Below are 14,373 nucleotides of genomic sequence, written 5' to 3'. Positions count from 1 at the left end.
AGATGCCATTTCAAGCCTCCGATGGGATATTTTGAGTAAAAAGTCACACAAACTTTCCTATTTTCAACTTAAAATACATAATAATATCCAAGGAAAAACGAAATTGTTGCTTTGTTTAAATTGGTCTGGTTATGTTTAAATTAAACGAAAATTGTTGAAACTTTGCCTTTTAAGAAGTTTTCTCAAATATTATTCTTTATAATTTGTTTTTATGGTGTTTATTTTTAATTAAAAAGGGAATTTGCGGTCATATAAAGCAAATGCATATCTTTAAAGAGTTTTAGGTAGGTATCTACCGTGACTACTACTTGCCAAAGGCTATCAACAAATTATTTGTTAGGCAGGCCCTATACTAAATTACAAGATTATTTAATTAAGCGTATTTGGCAGCCTCAGCCCAGACCATAATCATTATCAGCTTATATTTCGGTCCATGGATTTCGAGGAATATTGACTATACTAACGGGTGAACTAATTAGACCACAATGTGATTAGACCATTGGATTAGACAGTATTGTTTAGAATAACCAGCGGTGACGGACAAAGTGGACACTTGTCTATTCTTCCAATCTGGCTCCTGTTTGATCGGGTACTACGAATTTTATAGGATAAAATTTTTCTATTGGTGAAGTATGGAAAATACTTCGTATTTTTTTAAATTTATATTAGAATAAAACTATTTTGTGGATTTAAACGCAGTTTTTTTATTTATAATTTTCTCCCAACGTCACGCTGCGGACTAGACACACGAAGGCTGCAAAGTCTTTGAAACATTGGGAGAAAATTATAATATAAAAAACCGTGATAAAATCCGCAAAATAGTTTTATTTTATTGTCTAACATTCGTGTAAACATAAGAAAGCGTTAACAATTGGTGTAAGGTCACCTTCTACCATGAACGTTTGTGTAAATGTTCATTGTCGAAGGAAGTGACTATGTAGGAAAGTATACGTATGCTTATGCATATTTTCAATACGGATCGTTTTTTATATGAAATAATATTGTGTAATATCAACCCTATATTATATACTGTCCTACTGTTGGGCACGGGCATCCTCCACTACTGAGAGGGATTAGGTCTTAGTTCATCACGCTGGCCTAGTGCGGATTGGTCGACTTCACACACCTTTGAAATTACTATAGAGAACTTGTCAGGTATGCAGGTTTCCTCACGATGTTTTCCTTCACCGTCAAAACAAACGATAATTCACAAAGAATACACATATAATTTAAGAAAGTCAGAGGTGTGTGCCCTTGGGTTTTGAATCTGCGGACATTCGTCTCGACAGTCCGTTCCAAAACCAACTAGGCTGTCGCCGCTTTAGTGTAGAGGGGAGATTTATCAGTTCGTTGATGGGGCAGAAAAATAAAACAATCTATAGACAATATGAAGTCTATTGTATGTATTGTAGTATTTATACATACTCGTCCGTTGAAAAATTATGATACTACCGTAAATTCATTGTTAATCCCGTACATTGTAACAGTTGTCAAAAAAAAACTAAAAAGGAATCATAATGAAAAAAATTGACATTTGCTTACCAGAGAATTGACTGAGAATTAATTCTATCGCGGAAAGGCTATATCTGTGGGAACTTTTAATAAAAGGAAAGATTAAAAGACTTCTTTAAACACCTGATTTATTGATCTATGACCAGTGCTACAAAACCTATGTTTACCGAAAACTCTATGTAAATTCAATAGAGACTATCGAGTCTCCTATTACATCTAGACATGCACTAGCATAGTAAATGCCTTGACAAAGATCTCAAGCTGCCCGTCAAACGTCTTCATGGAGATAGGACATGTAGTACATAATAATTCCATAGAGGCCTTTTACAGCAAGCTGTTACTTGTACTTAGTTTTACACAGCTATCCCTAGTACCTAACATAACTTACCCTACTTCTACAGAAACCAAAAGTACTAGAATATCCTACAAATACAGTAGGTTTGATATCCATAATATGATAAATACTGAGGTAGGTATGTGGTCTGCGTAGTGGTTTCTCAGTTATAATAATATTGTAGAAGCGAAGTCCCTCGTAATATCTGTTGCCGCTGACATCAAGTAGATAACATCTTCGTGTTGGTATTACTGTTCAATTTTTGTTATGGTTGCGTATATGTATGTTCTTATTTAAATGGTATGTACGGGTTTGTCAAAATTGAATTTAACTAATTAAATAAAGTTGTTTTGTCTAACTCTAAGCCATTATATCTTATAACAGTTTAGACATTCACCAAATATTCTATTGTTATTTCATGCCCTTGTTTGACAATACATTTCGCTGATCTATCCCAACTATGTTGCTAATATTGTTCTTCAACTGTTGCGGCGCAATTTGTGACATAGCGAGAAGTTTCCCTAAAATTAGTTGTGTTGGCATAATAACAAGGGTTTTGCACAAATATACGAGACGCTTCGCTGTTGGCAGCGACGAACAACAAAAGGGTCCGGGCAGATATAAAACGGAGTCTTAGAACGAAAACTTCGCCATTGTTACTGCTGTGCCATGGGTCGCCGCATTGTTCAAGTTATATTAAAGTGAGAGTTTAATACTTGAAAGGATTACTGTTAGATGTGGTCACGAGGCTATTACAACTATGGTTACGTCCTTTCAAATGGCGGATTAATATCACGTCGAAGCTGTAAGAAAGAGAAAGAGCACTGTTTGCGTTTCACTTCATTTATCACAAACTGATCCAGAAAACCTCCTTTGTATGTTGTCAACGGGTAAAACGACGCAGTCAGTAGGTACATACTTACTTTATGGTCTATTTTTCTTCGACCATGTTATAATGAACATAAAGAGAATTGACTTCAGAGAAATTGAACACTAATGATTTTAGATGTTTATCATCATTATAGATACAAGAGATTTTATTTAAAAAGGCTTTAGAATACTTTGAGATCTTATTATGACTATTAGCCGTGACTTAAAATGTAAGGACTTTATTTTCCACAAAACATTTAAATAGCTTTGGTGCATTCATTTCGGCAAAGGAATAGTGGAGTACGATTCCTGCATTGACATGAAATTTCTGAGATCTCAGGCGATTGAAAGCTGAAAGCATATTGGGACTCTTAAATGTTCAAAAATGGAACTGGATTACTTTTACATATCCATAAAGGCATATTAGTCAGGATAACAAAAATTTACCCATATATATAGGGTTATTTTGTCATTACGTTAATAATTGAAAATATATACTTTTCTCTTTGTATACAACACTACCTTAAGTTATTCTAACCATAGAGGTATAAAGAGGGTAAGTTTCGAAAAAAATAAATATTGATAAAAAGTAATTTTAATTTTACATGCCCTAAGGCCACTACTACTACCTATACGAAGAGAATTTGTCGGAGCGGCAACGTTATACTTTCAGTCCGAAATACACAAACTAGATTAGTTGCAATTAACAACAAAATAATAAAAAGAAATTGAAAACTAAAATCGGGAATTTTGGTAAAAATATTTGTTATTTATAGATGATTTTTGGCAGTGTTAAAGACAAATTTGTGGCGTATTTACGCATGGTATAATTTATTATATTATGCTACGTATGATCGTTATCAACTTACTATTATTGCTAACCATAATGGAAGAACAGAATACGATAAAATTGTTAACTGATAATGAATTGAAAATAACATATTTGTTTGTGTGTTTGTGAAAATAAAATATTTGTTTCAGACAACTGAGAGAAAATAATTTAGCCGCAGTTTGATCTTATAATAATGTATTATATAAAAATAAACTAAAATACAAAGTTGGAAATTTCTCGACTATATAATGTTGTGTAGTATATTCACTTACCCATAGCTATGTCTGTGTAATCTCACTTAACAATTTCGATATAAACAGGATGAGGTAGAAAAGTTTTATTTTCTCCCATTTGTTATTTACGTTTGAAGAGATCCAACAACAACACATCGTGCTATACGTTGCGGGTTATGGAATAGTACCTGGTTTTATGGCGGTGGAGGGATATCACTTATCACTATAGGTTTGGTACATCCCAAGTATGGTAAGTATTCGTAATATAACATCAGGCTATGACTAATAGTAACGGAGCATCAATGAGTAACGATGAAAAACGGGGACAAATTATTCCTTTTGAGAGCATCCGTTGTGTATGCTGAGTAAACGGTTAAAGTTACGCAACAATCACGTATGACGGACATGTTCAAAACAAAGTCCTCGCCTTATCTGTGTGCCTGTCTGAATGCGACAAACTCAAAAACTACCCAACAGATTTCGATGAAATTTGCTATGGAGATAGCTTGGAACTCTGGGAATGACATAGGTTACTTTCTATTCCGGGAAAATATATAGCGGGGCGTTTCCCGTGAAACATTTTCACGTGATCGAAGCCGCGAGCAAAGGTTAGTAAATTATAAAGCATGAACTTCATCCGACCTTTATTTAATTTCCTTTTTTACTATTATATACCATAAACTGTCGTCGGAAACTAATATTAGAATACAAACATTTAATACGTAGAAGTTATCAATTAACTAGAAACGCTTACGTTCAGACGCTAAGATTATAATTGACGGCTTATTGATTTAATGACAATGGCGGCGTCTTGCAAACATTACTGCGTGAAACTAGAGATTACCTCGGGGACTGTACACGGAGTCTTCGTTGAATAATAATTGATGGCTGAATCTGCGAGCGATATTACTGTATGCATCAAGTTGACAAAGTTAATTTAAAGCATAACAGTCTGCAACTTGTCATGCAATGTTAACGCTTGAACGTTTTAATCATGTTCATATGTTTATACATTAAAATATGCACTTCGTTTTTATACACACAAAAAAATCTAGAATGAAATTTCACGTAACTCACATAAAGTGAAAATATTATGAAGTATATTAATCTGAGGGCATTTTCCGTACGTTGCTTTTAGTGTGATGAAAGTTGAGCGAAAGTCCCCCGTGCCATATAAGTCCATTAAGCAAATGGATGGAACGGAAATGAGAGCTCGTTTTAATTTCGATGTCATGTAAATACGTATCGTAATAATGTCACTCATAATATTTACCATTTTTATTAATTAAAAGCGTCCGAATCGCAAAAAATATACAGTGGGTTGACCTCGTGCCATATACCTACACGAAGCGAACACCGGCTACTGACTGAATACTGTGTACAATATATAGAGATGCTTCGTAATTGAGAATTTCTCTCAAATGACTTTCCTCCTTCAAACGAGATATTTGCATTTTTTCCTGTGGTTAAATCTTGTTTAGGTAGGCGCTTAATAACTAAGTCTCGGAAAGAAGGACCACTTGAAGGTAACTTTTACATTACGTCTCTGGTTTTGCTAACTTATTTACTCCTTATAAGAAGAAACAAAATATAATTCCACTTTTCAGGTCAAAAGATAATGGCCTTTGATAACAGTATGAAAAAGCTTTCCGCTGTTTTGTTTCTTTATCTCCAAGTTTTTGTGAAGTTTTCCACAAAAATTATAACTTGCGAGATTAAATAAAGAAGTCTTAATAAATTGCCTAGGGTATACTAATACTATCGCGTAGGGCGGTCTTTTAGATTACTACATCAATTCCATTTCTAATAGTTTTATATTGGTAGATATAGATTTTTGTTAAGACCTATCAACGTTATTTTCCCCTCTAAATCCCAATTAAATCACATTGTAGGAAAAAATACACTTAAAACTCAAAGTGACGAATAGCCCAATGTGCAATTTTATTTTATCGTGCGGAACGCACTTACCTAAGTTTAATTTCAAGAGATCAAATGATGTTGTGTGATTGGAACAATTTGCCGTAGCCAAGTTTTTAAATGCTATTCATGAAATATTGCTGTTACTGTACTGTTTTTAAAATTAAGTGCTATTATTTACAATAACTATTATATACTGTTAATAGCCTACATACTAGACTAGAACGTACGAGTTAATGTTATAAAAGCAGGCTGATGTCAGTCTAATGGAGGAAACATAGATATCGATACGAACGAATGTACAACTTAAATTGCATCGATTTATTTTTTTTCGGTTATGATATATTATAAAAAAAGACTGTGGAATTAACTATATTTCTCGAAAAATTCTTGAGATTTTACGTAGTCATTTTGGATTAAAGATTGCCTCACGCTCCTGATCGGCATGACAATGGTCATAATATACACAGTATATTGCTATAAATGATAAAATATTCTGCTTAAGTCATCAGCTTTTAAGGACATGATGAGTTTTATTAACTTTTTAGCAACTCACACACCACGTGAAATTGCACAATTTATCCTGTATGTGTGATGAACTATACAGTTCGACATGGTTTGCATACCACATACCCACAATTGTCCAGTGCAGCAGAATCAAATCCGCATAATATATATTAAAGCGTTTGATTTGGTCATAGAATTTATTGTATTTTGTGTTTTCCATTAAACCAAAATACACATGCCAGGCTACCGCGATAATAGTAGAAACAATAAATAGCTGGCTCTTTATAGTTTATTCTATAATATTTCAAGTATAAAGTAATAAAAACACAAACATACTCCGTACGTAGCCGAATCGAAAGCAGAATGTCTGTTAGGTACTATTATCCATTATAATTTATTCTTCTATTAAAATCCAGCGAAATTAGATTATGATAAACGGACACTCTGGTGCCTAAAATAAATTGCTTTCGTGTCCACATTCGATCAAATATGCCGCTTACTAAGTATAAAGGGTAATTACATTTTTAGCACGAAACACGGAATATTAAAGTAAAATAGGTGGGTTATATGGGGGTTTTAATAATAAGAGCCCAATGTACGCAGCATTTCGCAGTTTCACGCCCTGCAGCCAACATTCAAAAGGTTATTATGCAAAATTTGTGCCAAAACGCATCCCTCTGTGTGCAGTTTTGGTGCCGGATACTGTGGGATTTTATTTACTTGCCGCCCGGATGCAATTGCAATTGCGGTGTGAAATTCCGCATGATAAATTGTCAACTGATTTCGGTTCAATTTGCTAATTAATGTTTGTGAGTGATTTCCACTAGTATCCTCGTCTACACATTATGCCGTGATGTGAAATTGAACGGACATAATCAGGTCGTTTGTTTGAGCTACAAAATTAATTTTGATATAATAGTGTTTAGTATCGCTTCAAAAGTATTTAATGAATAATATTGAAAATGTATAGACGGATTCAACGTAGACAACATTTATAAAAATTAATTTACTTTGATAAAATACACAGTATTTTTACTAGTATGGCTGATGGAAACTTACATTTATCCCATTTACTTTTAATTTAATAATGCAAAGATGCTAAGCGCTAAGATGATTAAAACTGAGCATAAGGTATTATTTGTCTAGACGTGAAACATTGCATCTTCATTTTTAATTTAAGTAATTTGATTAAGCAAGATAGAAATTTCTTAGAACTAACAAAAGTTAAAACTTAAGTTTAAATGGAACGTGGAAGACCGTATCAGCGGAGTTTAAAACTAATATCTGAGTCATTGACACGACCAATCAGTGGCTTCTGGAGTTGTCGAAGTGAAATAGATAGCAATGGAGTTTGTATAGTGTCATCTAATGGTGATATTAATTTGTTCCCGAGCCGCGCCTGTGTTTCTGTCACCTCATTCCCTAAATTAATGACAAATAGAGCTCCACCCTGCGGCTCTAAATGTCACGGTTCGGTGTTTTCGATGGCTAATTGACTCCGGTAACCCTTTGTTAGTGATGACGTCTGTAATGGGCTAGTTACCCTCCACGTCACGTTAGCTGGCCGGATGAAATATTACGTGTCTGTTTTGTCCAGGTTTTGTCACAATCGTAAGGAGAATAATGAGATAGTTTCAACTTACTACATTTAGAGCTTTAATTGGTTTGTTGCTATCTCAGACTGGGTTGATATTACAGAGTAAGTAATTACTTATAATAATAAGTACATATATTCATAGAAAAATAGTTGATAGACGGAATGGTAACATTCAAATCATGAGCAAAAACAAATACCGCACACAAAAAACCGGATACTCGGATAACAGTTCATTTTACGCCTCGTAAAATACAACATTATATCACGGAGTGTAATAAGTACCGGCATAATACATGCGAGCACTGCTTTACGACACATTTTTACGCTTTAGCTTCTTTCATTTCACGCTTAACATGGTAATTTGTGATATTTGTTATATATAAAACATAATACACATTTATACAAATTGTACGAATACATACGAATATAGAAACGTTCATTCAATTTGTTTTTTTAAAGGTAAAGGTGTTGACGAGGCGGTTTAAGGTAATTATTGATTATTAAAGTAGCGTATTTAGTTTTTTGTATTATAAATGACGTTCGGTTTAACAACAGTAGGTGCTTGTATTTTGCTATTTGTCAGCGTTAATTGGAATTGCTATTCAAACCGGCTTCTACCGCCTACTAAGCTGCAGAATGTTGTTTTCTTTCACATCATTTAATGTTTTGTGTTCCGCCACTATTATATTACGAAGAAAAATACAGTTTCTCAATAATAAATAAAATCTTTTTTTATTATGACTTTAAAGCTGCTAGTTCAGACTCTGTGGAAACCGGCATTTTACCTGGATTCGCGCGGTTCTAATTACTAGTTACTTGTACGTGCTTCGACAATGTTCAATTTCTTACTAAGACTGCGCGTTTTGGACGTGCAGCCACGCTGTAAGGCGCCGCGCAGATGCTGCTAACTTGTCAAGAAACACCACACACTACAATATAGTAAGTGATGAAGGATCTTTTATTTTCATATGACTCTAATGTTTCTTTACAACATGTCGACTGTGCGCGACGCTAATACTAAGAAGGATAATATGACTGTCAGTCAGGCACAGACAGAAAATCTAACAACACGTAGGCTTATAGCACCGTTCTCACTTAATTTTTATTGTGCGACTTCCGCTATATCTAAACGTAGTCTTGTCATTTTTCCGATATTAATCGAATAAGTACTACCCAAGTATTAGCGTTCTGCATGATGTTCATTGTTATACTCTGGCAAGCTTGAAATACGTATAATTTTTATGAAAAAGTATGTGCCAACCTCGAATTTGTTTCTCCCTTCACAAAGGGACATTCAGCAATTTATATTAGGGACCTCTTTTTATAAAATGTCAAATTAGAAACGTTTCAAAGCGCTGCCTATGTAAGTTAGACGAAAAGTATATTATAATTAAATGCTTTGTTATTTTACCTTGAGTAATACTCTCCGACATCGTTTGACGGATACATTTTGTTTTAATTTTATTCGAAATTTTGCTTGGCTTAAACAAATGTTTATACATGTGCGTATACATGTATTTTTTAACAGTTACAAAACTTTTAGCTGCTTTGTTTAAGATGTGGAATAAATATGTTGCAATGATAGCAGCAAATAGATGCTTTTAAGGATGCCGTGCAGACACCGTCAACAGGTTGATAAGGCACACTACACTATCATAAAACGGGGTGTTGTATCAGCAACTTTAAAAATGATTAATGTCGAAGCTGTAGTGTAGTGTTTCTCAGCAATAAAGTGACAGTGTCTGCGCGATGCCTAATTAATAATTATACAAAATACAACAGGAAAAATCTTAAGCAAACTTGAAACCTTTAGTGAATTTCGTGGTGAAATGGAAGCACTCGTTAATCCTGTAAGTGGATTAACAGTTTTGGCGCACTGGTCCGATTGACTCGAAGAATCACACAAAATAATTCGAAGAGCTCGGTTTTGTAAATCGATTTCGTACATAAATTGAATATACAAGATCATTTTAAATACAAAAATATACATTTGTTAAAAAAAAACTACAATAATTACATAGTTATTGGGCAAGAAACTAAGACTTAATATATCGTAATTTTATCAAAAGCAATTCAACGGTTTACGCATCGTGGTGTCGTCTAATACAAAGGTGTTAGGTCATAGTGAGATACCCGATTTTTCTTTTCCTTACTTGAAAAGACGCCTGTACGCATCAAACCAATGTGGCCAATTTCATAATGGGTTGAAGTCGCTTTACCTTGAAATATAATATAGTATTTGTAGTTAAGGAAGCCTGACACAAGGCTACGGTAAGTGAAAAAGGGTATGCCTACCGGAATTAAATATAACTACACCTTTTCGTGTGCTAAGGGACATTCCGTTTAAAACAAAAAAATCTCTTCGAGGTACTATTAAATTGAAATTTTCATTTGTATGGGAAATTCTCTGTTTAAGTAAAAAAAAAAATCGTTAAAGGACCATAATTTTAAAATTTTCATGTGTCTTGAATACGAGTAAAATATTAAATTGTATTTTAAATGTTAGTACTAAATAGTCAACGTTGTTATACTTATTTGGCCTGCGATGTTCGAAAAAAATCAATATGTAACTACTCCCTAGTCTTTTACACTTAAATATTTTATCCAATTATTATATTTTATCCATTTGGTATCTGTGATTGTTCAATTCATTTCCAATTAGATAGATTCGAGTACCCTTTTAAAACCCTTTGCTGTACAGGAGGTTCGATGTGAGTATCGTTCATTAGTATTGCCGTGTGTATGCAACTCCCCATCCAATTTTCCACAGCAATCAACTGTAGTTAATAAGCCACGTAGGTACGCAAAGTCATCTAGTAACCAACACAATTCTCAAACATAATTCGTTAAATTTAAAATATACTTTATTACAGAGTATTAAAATTCATTTTTGAGTGTTGACTATTATGTCAGGTTTCGTAACGATATATTTATTGTAAACTTTTTAATATGATGGCGTGGTATTCGGCGCGTATAGTCATTTGAGATTGTATGGTTACTATTTGTGGTTATATTGGTTATATTCTCATTATGCATTGTTGAAATCCGTGGTAGCGAATTTTGTTTTACTCTTATAATTCTTTATTTTATACTTATGTAGGTTGCAAACTAAGAGTTAAGCAAGTTAGTTTAGTTTAGCTCGCATAACTGCGATTCACAATTGCATATAGTATCTACATAACAGTAGTGAAAGGTCAAATTTCCCAAAAGGGGAACCCGTCATTATATATAGGTACTAATGTGCATGAATGCGGTCTGTAAATCGTTCTAATGATAATTAGATACTACATATATTCTACATAAAGGGAAGCCGGCAGGAATCGGGTTGTATGGACCCTTCACCACTGATACAAAGCCTATATTTACTTAGTTTCTGCGCTGCGCAGAATTATGAAAAATATCAGCTTTGAGAGCTAATCTGAATTAGTTTAGGTTTGTAATAAAAATAAAAAAAAAATCTGTTATCATGACCTGCATTATTGGTAATACTGTCGGTATAAATGCATTTTAATATTTAGTTTTTGGAGGAAAGTTTTTAATATGTTCCTTTTAAGAATTTAGGCTAATATCGCACCAATATAATATTTCAGTTTACCTGTAAAAGCGTTACGGACAGTGAATTTTACACGACTAATATCGATTACTAATCTGAATTCACACTCTTAGGTTTGTAAATAAATTAACATAGAGTTTGCGTTGAACTTGCATATTCTAACTTAATCTGCTTGTTTCGGTACACCAGCACTTTCTAAACTATCTTAGGTTTGTATACTGTGGATCAGGTAAGAAAATGTACTTACCTTCACTTCACGTATAACGCAATGTTAGGAAGTTCGCGTGCTGCACTCATTATCCTGTTTACTTGGTACTTTGTGTTTTGCAAACTATTTAATGTAGTTGCTTTGAAATTCAATTATTATTTACGGTCCGAGTGTACGCACCGATGTTCGACAAGCATGTAGTGAACGGATCTTTTATTCTTTATTCATGGATATTGTGTAAAATTTTAAAAGGAAATAATATACAGAAGTCCATAAATTGTTAATAAATTATTACGATCAGTTTTATAAACCCCTACGTTGTTGTTAATATATTATTATTAATTTAACTATCAACTTTAATACTCTGGCACCACAGTTAATCTGAAAATAAAGGTTAGAATGTTGGTGGTTGAAATTTGAGTTTGAATCGAAAAGAAATTGACAAAGGTATTAACTGGTGGGACGCGAGAAAGAATAGACGATAGTTGGTTTCAGATAATTTACCAGTTAATTCTTAAGCTAAATTGGCAATTTATGTACTAATATATAAAAGCATTATAATTAAATACTTCTTAACAGGTGTTAGTGCAGTTTCAATATTTTAAAAGGTTGGATTAATGCTAACCCGCACTAATTACTACACTAACTATTCCCGCTGTATTTACTCACAAAAGTAGCAATATATTACTTTGTTATCAGTAAACGCGGTGGAATTTAATTTACTGTTTTTTCGAAAGATGCAGTAAATAAATAACAGAACAATTCTATAGTACTTAGAAAGCAAAATAAAATTACTTGTATTTTTTCATCTACTTTTGTGACAGACTGTACGCTGAATCAGTTTCCAATTATTGGACAAGTGTATCTTTTTTCGTCCGCGGGTAAAAATGCTTTGTTACCATCACTTAGGGGGCCAGGGGAACGGTTATGTTGGTTTCATTCGATATTATGTGTACATTATTCTCCAACAATAACCACAATGCCTTAAGAATCACGGTAACATTTTCACCTTAGGATAGGCACAAAATAATGGAAATGAAATGGAAGGTGAGGCTTTGTTTGAAATCTAAAAATAGCAAAATTTAAAGCCCTATAGCTATACTTAGACTCTACTATTAACCGTTTATACCATTCGTTATGGAATATGGATTCAACTAAAACATAATATCGAGGGAAAATTGGTAGAAAAGTAATTACAATTATTGAGTTTTCAATAAATTAACAATTAGTAAATTAAGCCTCAATTAAAAACTTGGAATGTAGATCTCGTGAACTGTCTTGTTTCAATGCCAATCTTATAATTTAATACAGGAGGAATCACGCTAACAAACTCGTTAAGGAGAAGTCTTCTGGTTTATAATTATTCTCGAATTCAGAAATAGAAGAGAATTAGGCGGCTTATTGATATAGATAGCTGAGTGTGACCTAAGTGATCCAATTTAACTGTCACCATTCGTCGATATCCTTGTATTTAATTGATTCCCTTACGAAACGTGATTGTAAAACAGAAAGTCCAAAACTTCGCTAAAAGCCACACAAAATAATAACAAAGTAGTATATAAAACTTTGTAGACACATTAATTTAACAGTGCCTTTTTATTTACGCAAAATGAGTTTGCACATTTTTTACTTGACCGCCAACGTTTAGTTTTGGTTTAGTTTTGTTTCATTCCCTAGATCAAAATACGGATTGTGGTGTCAGACACCACATTTAATTTTATCTTGGTTTAACACCGTCTGGAAACGCGGAGTATTGACATGTATCTCAGTTTTTAAAGGAATAAACGAATCCGTATTACTAAACTACAACAAACAAAAAAGAAAAATATTGGATATATATTATGCTGAAAAATATACATTTCAGACCTAAATAGATTTTTACGGTCAATAAAAATTATGTGATAGACAAAATTTGTTTTATCGGTTATAGTAATCATTATGTACTTACTACTTACTTGTATTATGAAGTTACAATTTAAAAGGTCTTAGACTATCGTAGTTTCTGTCTTCGTAAATTTTTGTCAGTCCACCACAATGTATTATGCCTGAAGATGGTTCATCTTTATAACAAAATATATGTTTTTATAACAGTTTGATGGTATATAATGTAAATTATTTATTTATATTTTGCCTTCGAAGTTAGACCGTCTATAAACGTCAGTAATGTCAGGGCTCAGCTAAGCCGCAGTCTATCGTTACAAACTTTTTTTAAACCTAGTTTGAAGAAGTCATAGCATTGAGGAAAGGTCTTTGAAGGAAGTTTATTCAAAAGTGAATACGTACATGTAGGTTGAGTAAACATTTAAGGATTTAGTTACACTTACTATGAAACAAGGAATACTTCTTATAAGGTAGTTAGAGTAATATACAGTATTGGTCATTAAAATTTGTAAAGTATTTGCGGCGAAGGTAACTCACGTCTTACCTTATGTGGAATGTATGTTGGGTAGTTGTTTGTTGTTAACAAGTTTAGAACAAGCTGCATGTAACACAAGCACAAACTTGACTTATTCTAATTCTAAACAGATCAGATTTTAGATTTTGAATGACAAAGTGTTGCTAGCTTAATTGGGAGCTGGGGATTATTTAATTGTGGAACATACAAGCGATGTTCCAATGACCGACGAGTTTATTAATATTATGTAAATAGTCACATATATTGAAATTTATTGTATGCAAAGATAGGTATTAACTATATTGCTGTTTGTAATATCTTTTACATTACATGAAAAAGTATGTAAATTTCTTTTTTTTTCCGCGTAGCAATAAATCATAAATTTGACAAAAACAATACTAATCGACCAACTTTT

This window comes from Manduca sexta, chromosome 24 (genome assembly GCF_014839805.1).
Source record: "Manduca sexta isolate Smith_Timp_Sample1 chromosome 24, JHU_Msex_v1.0, whole genome shotgun sequence".
Classification (NCBI taxonomy): domain Eukaryota; kingdom Metazoa; phylum Arthropoda; class Insecta; order Lepidoptera; family Sphingidae; genus Manduca; species Manduca sexta.
The sequence above is the reverse complement of the archived record's forward strand: the minus strand, read 5'-3'. Positions refer to the sequence as shown.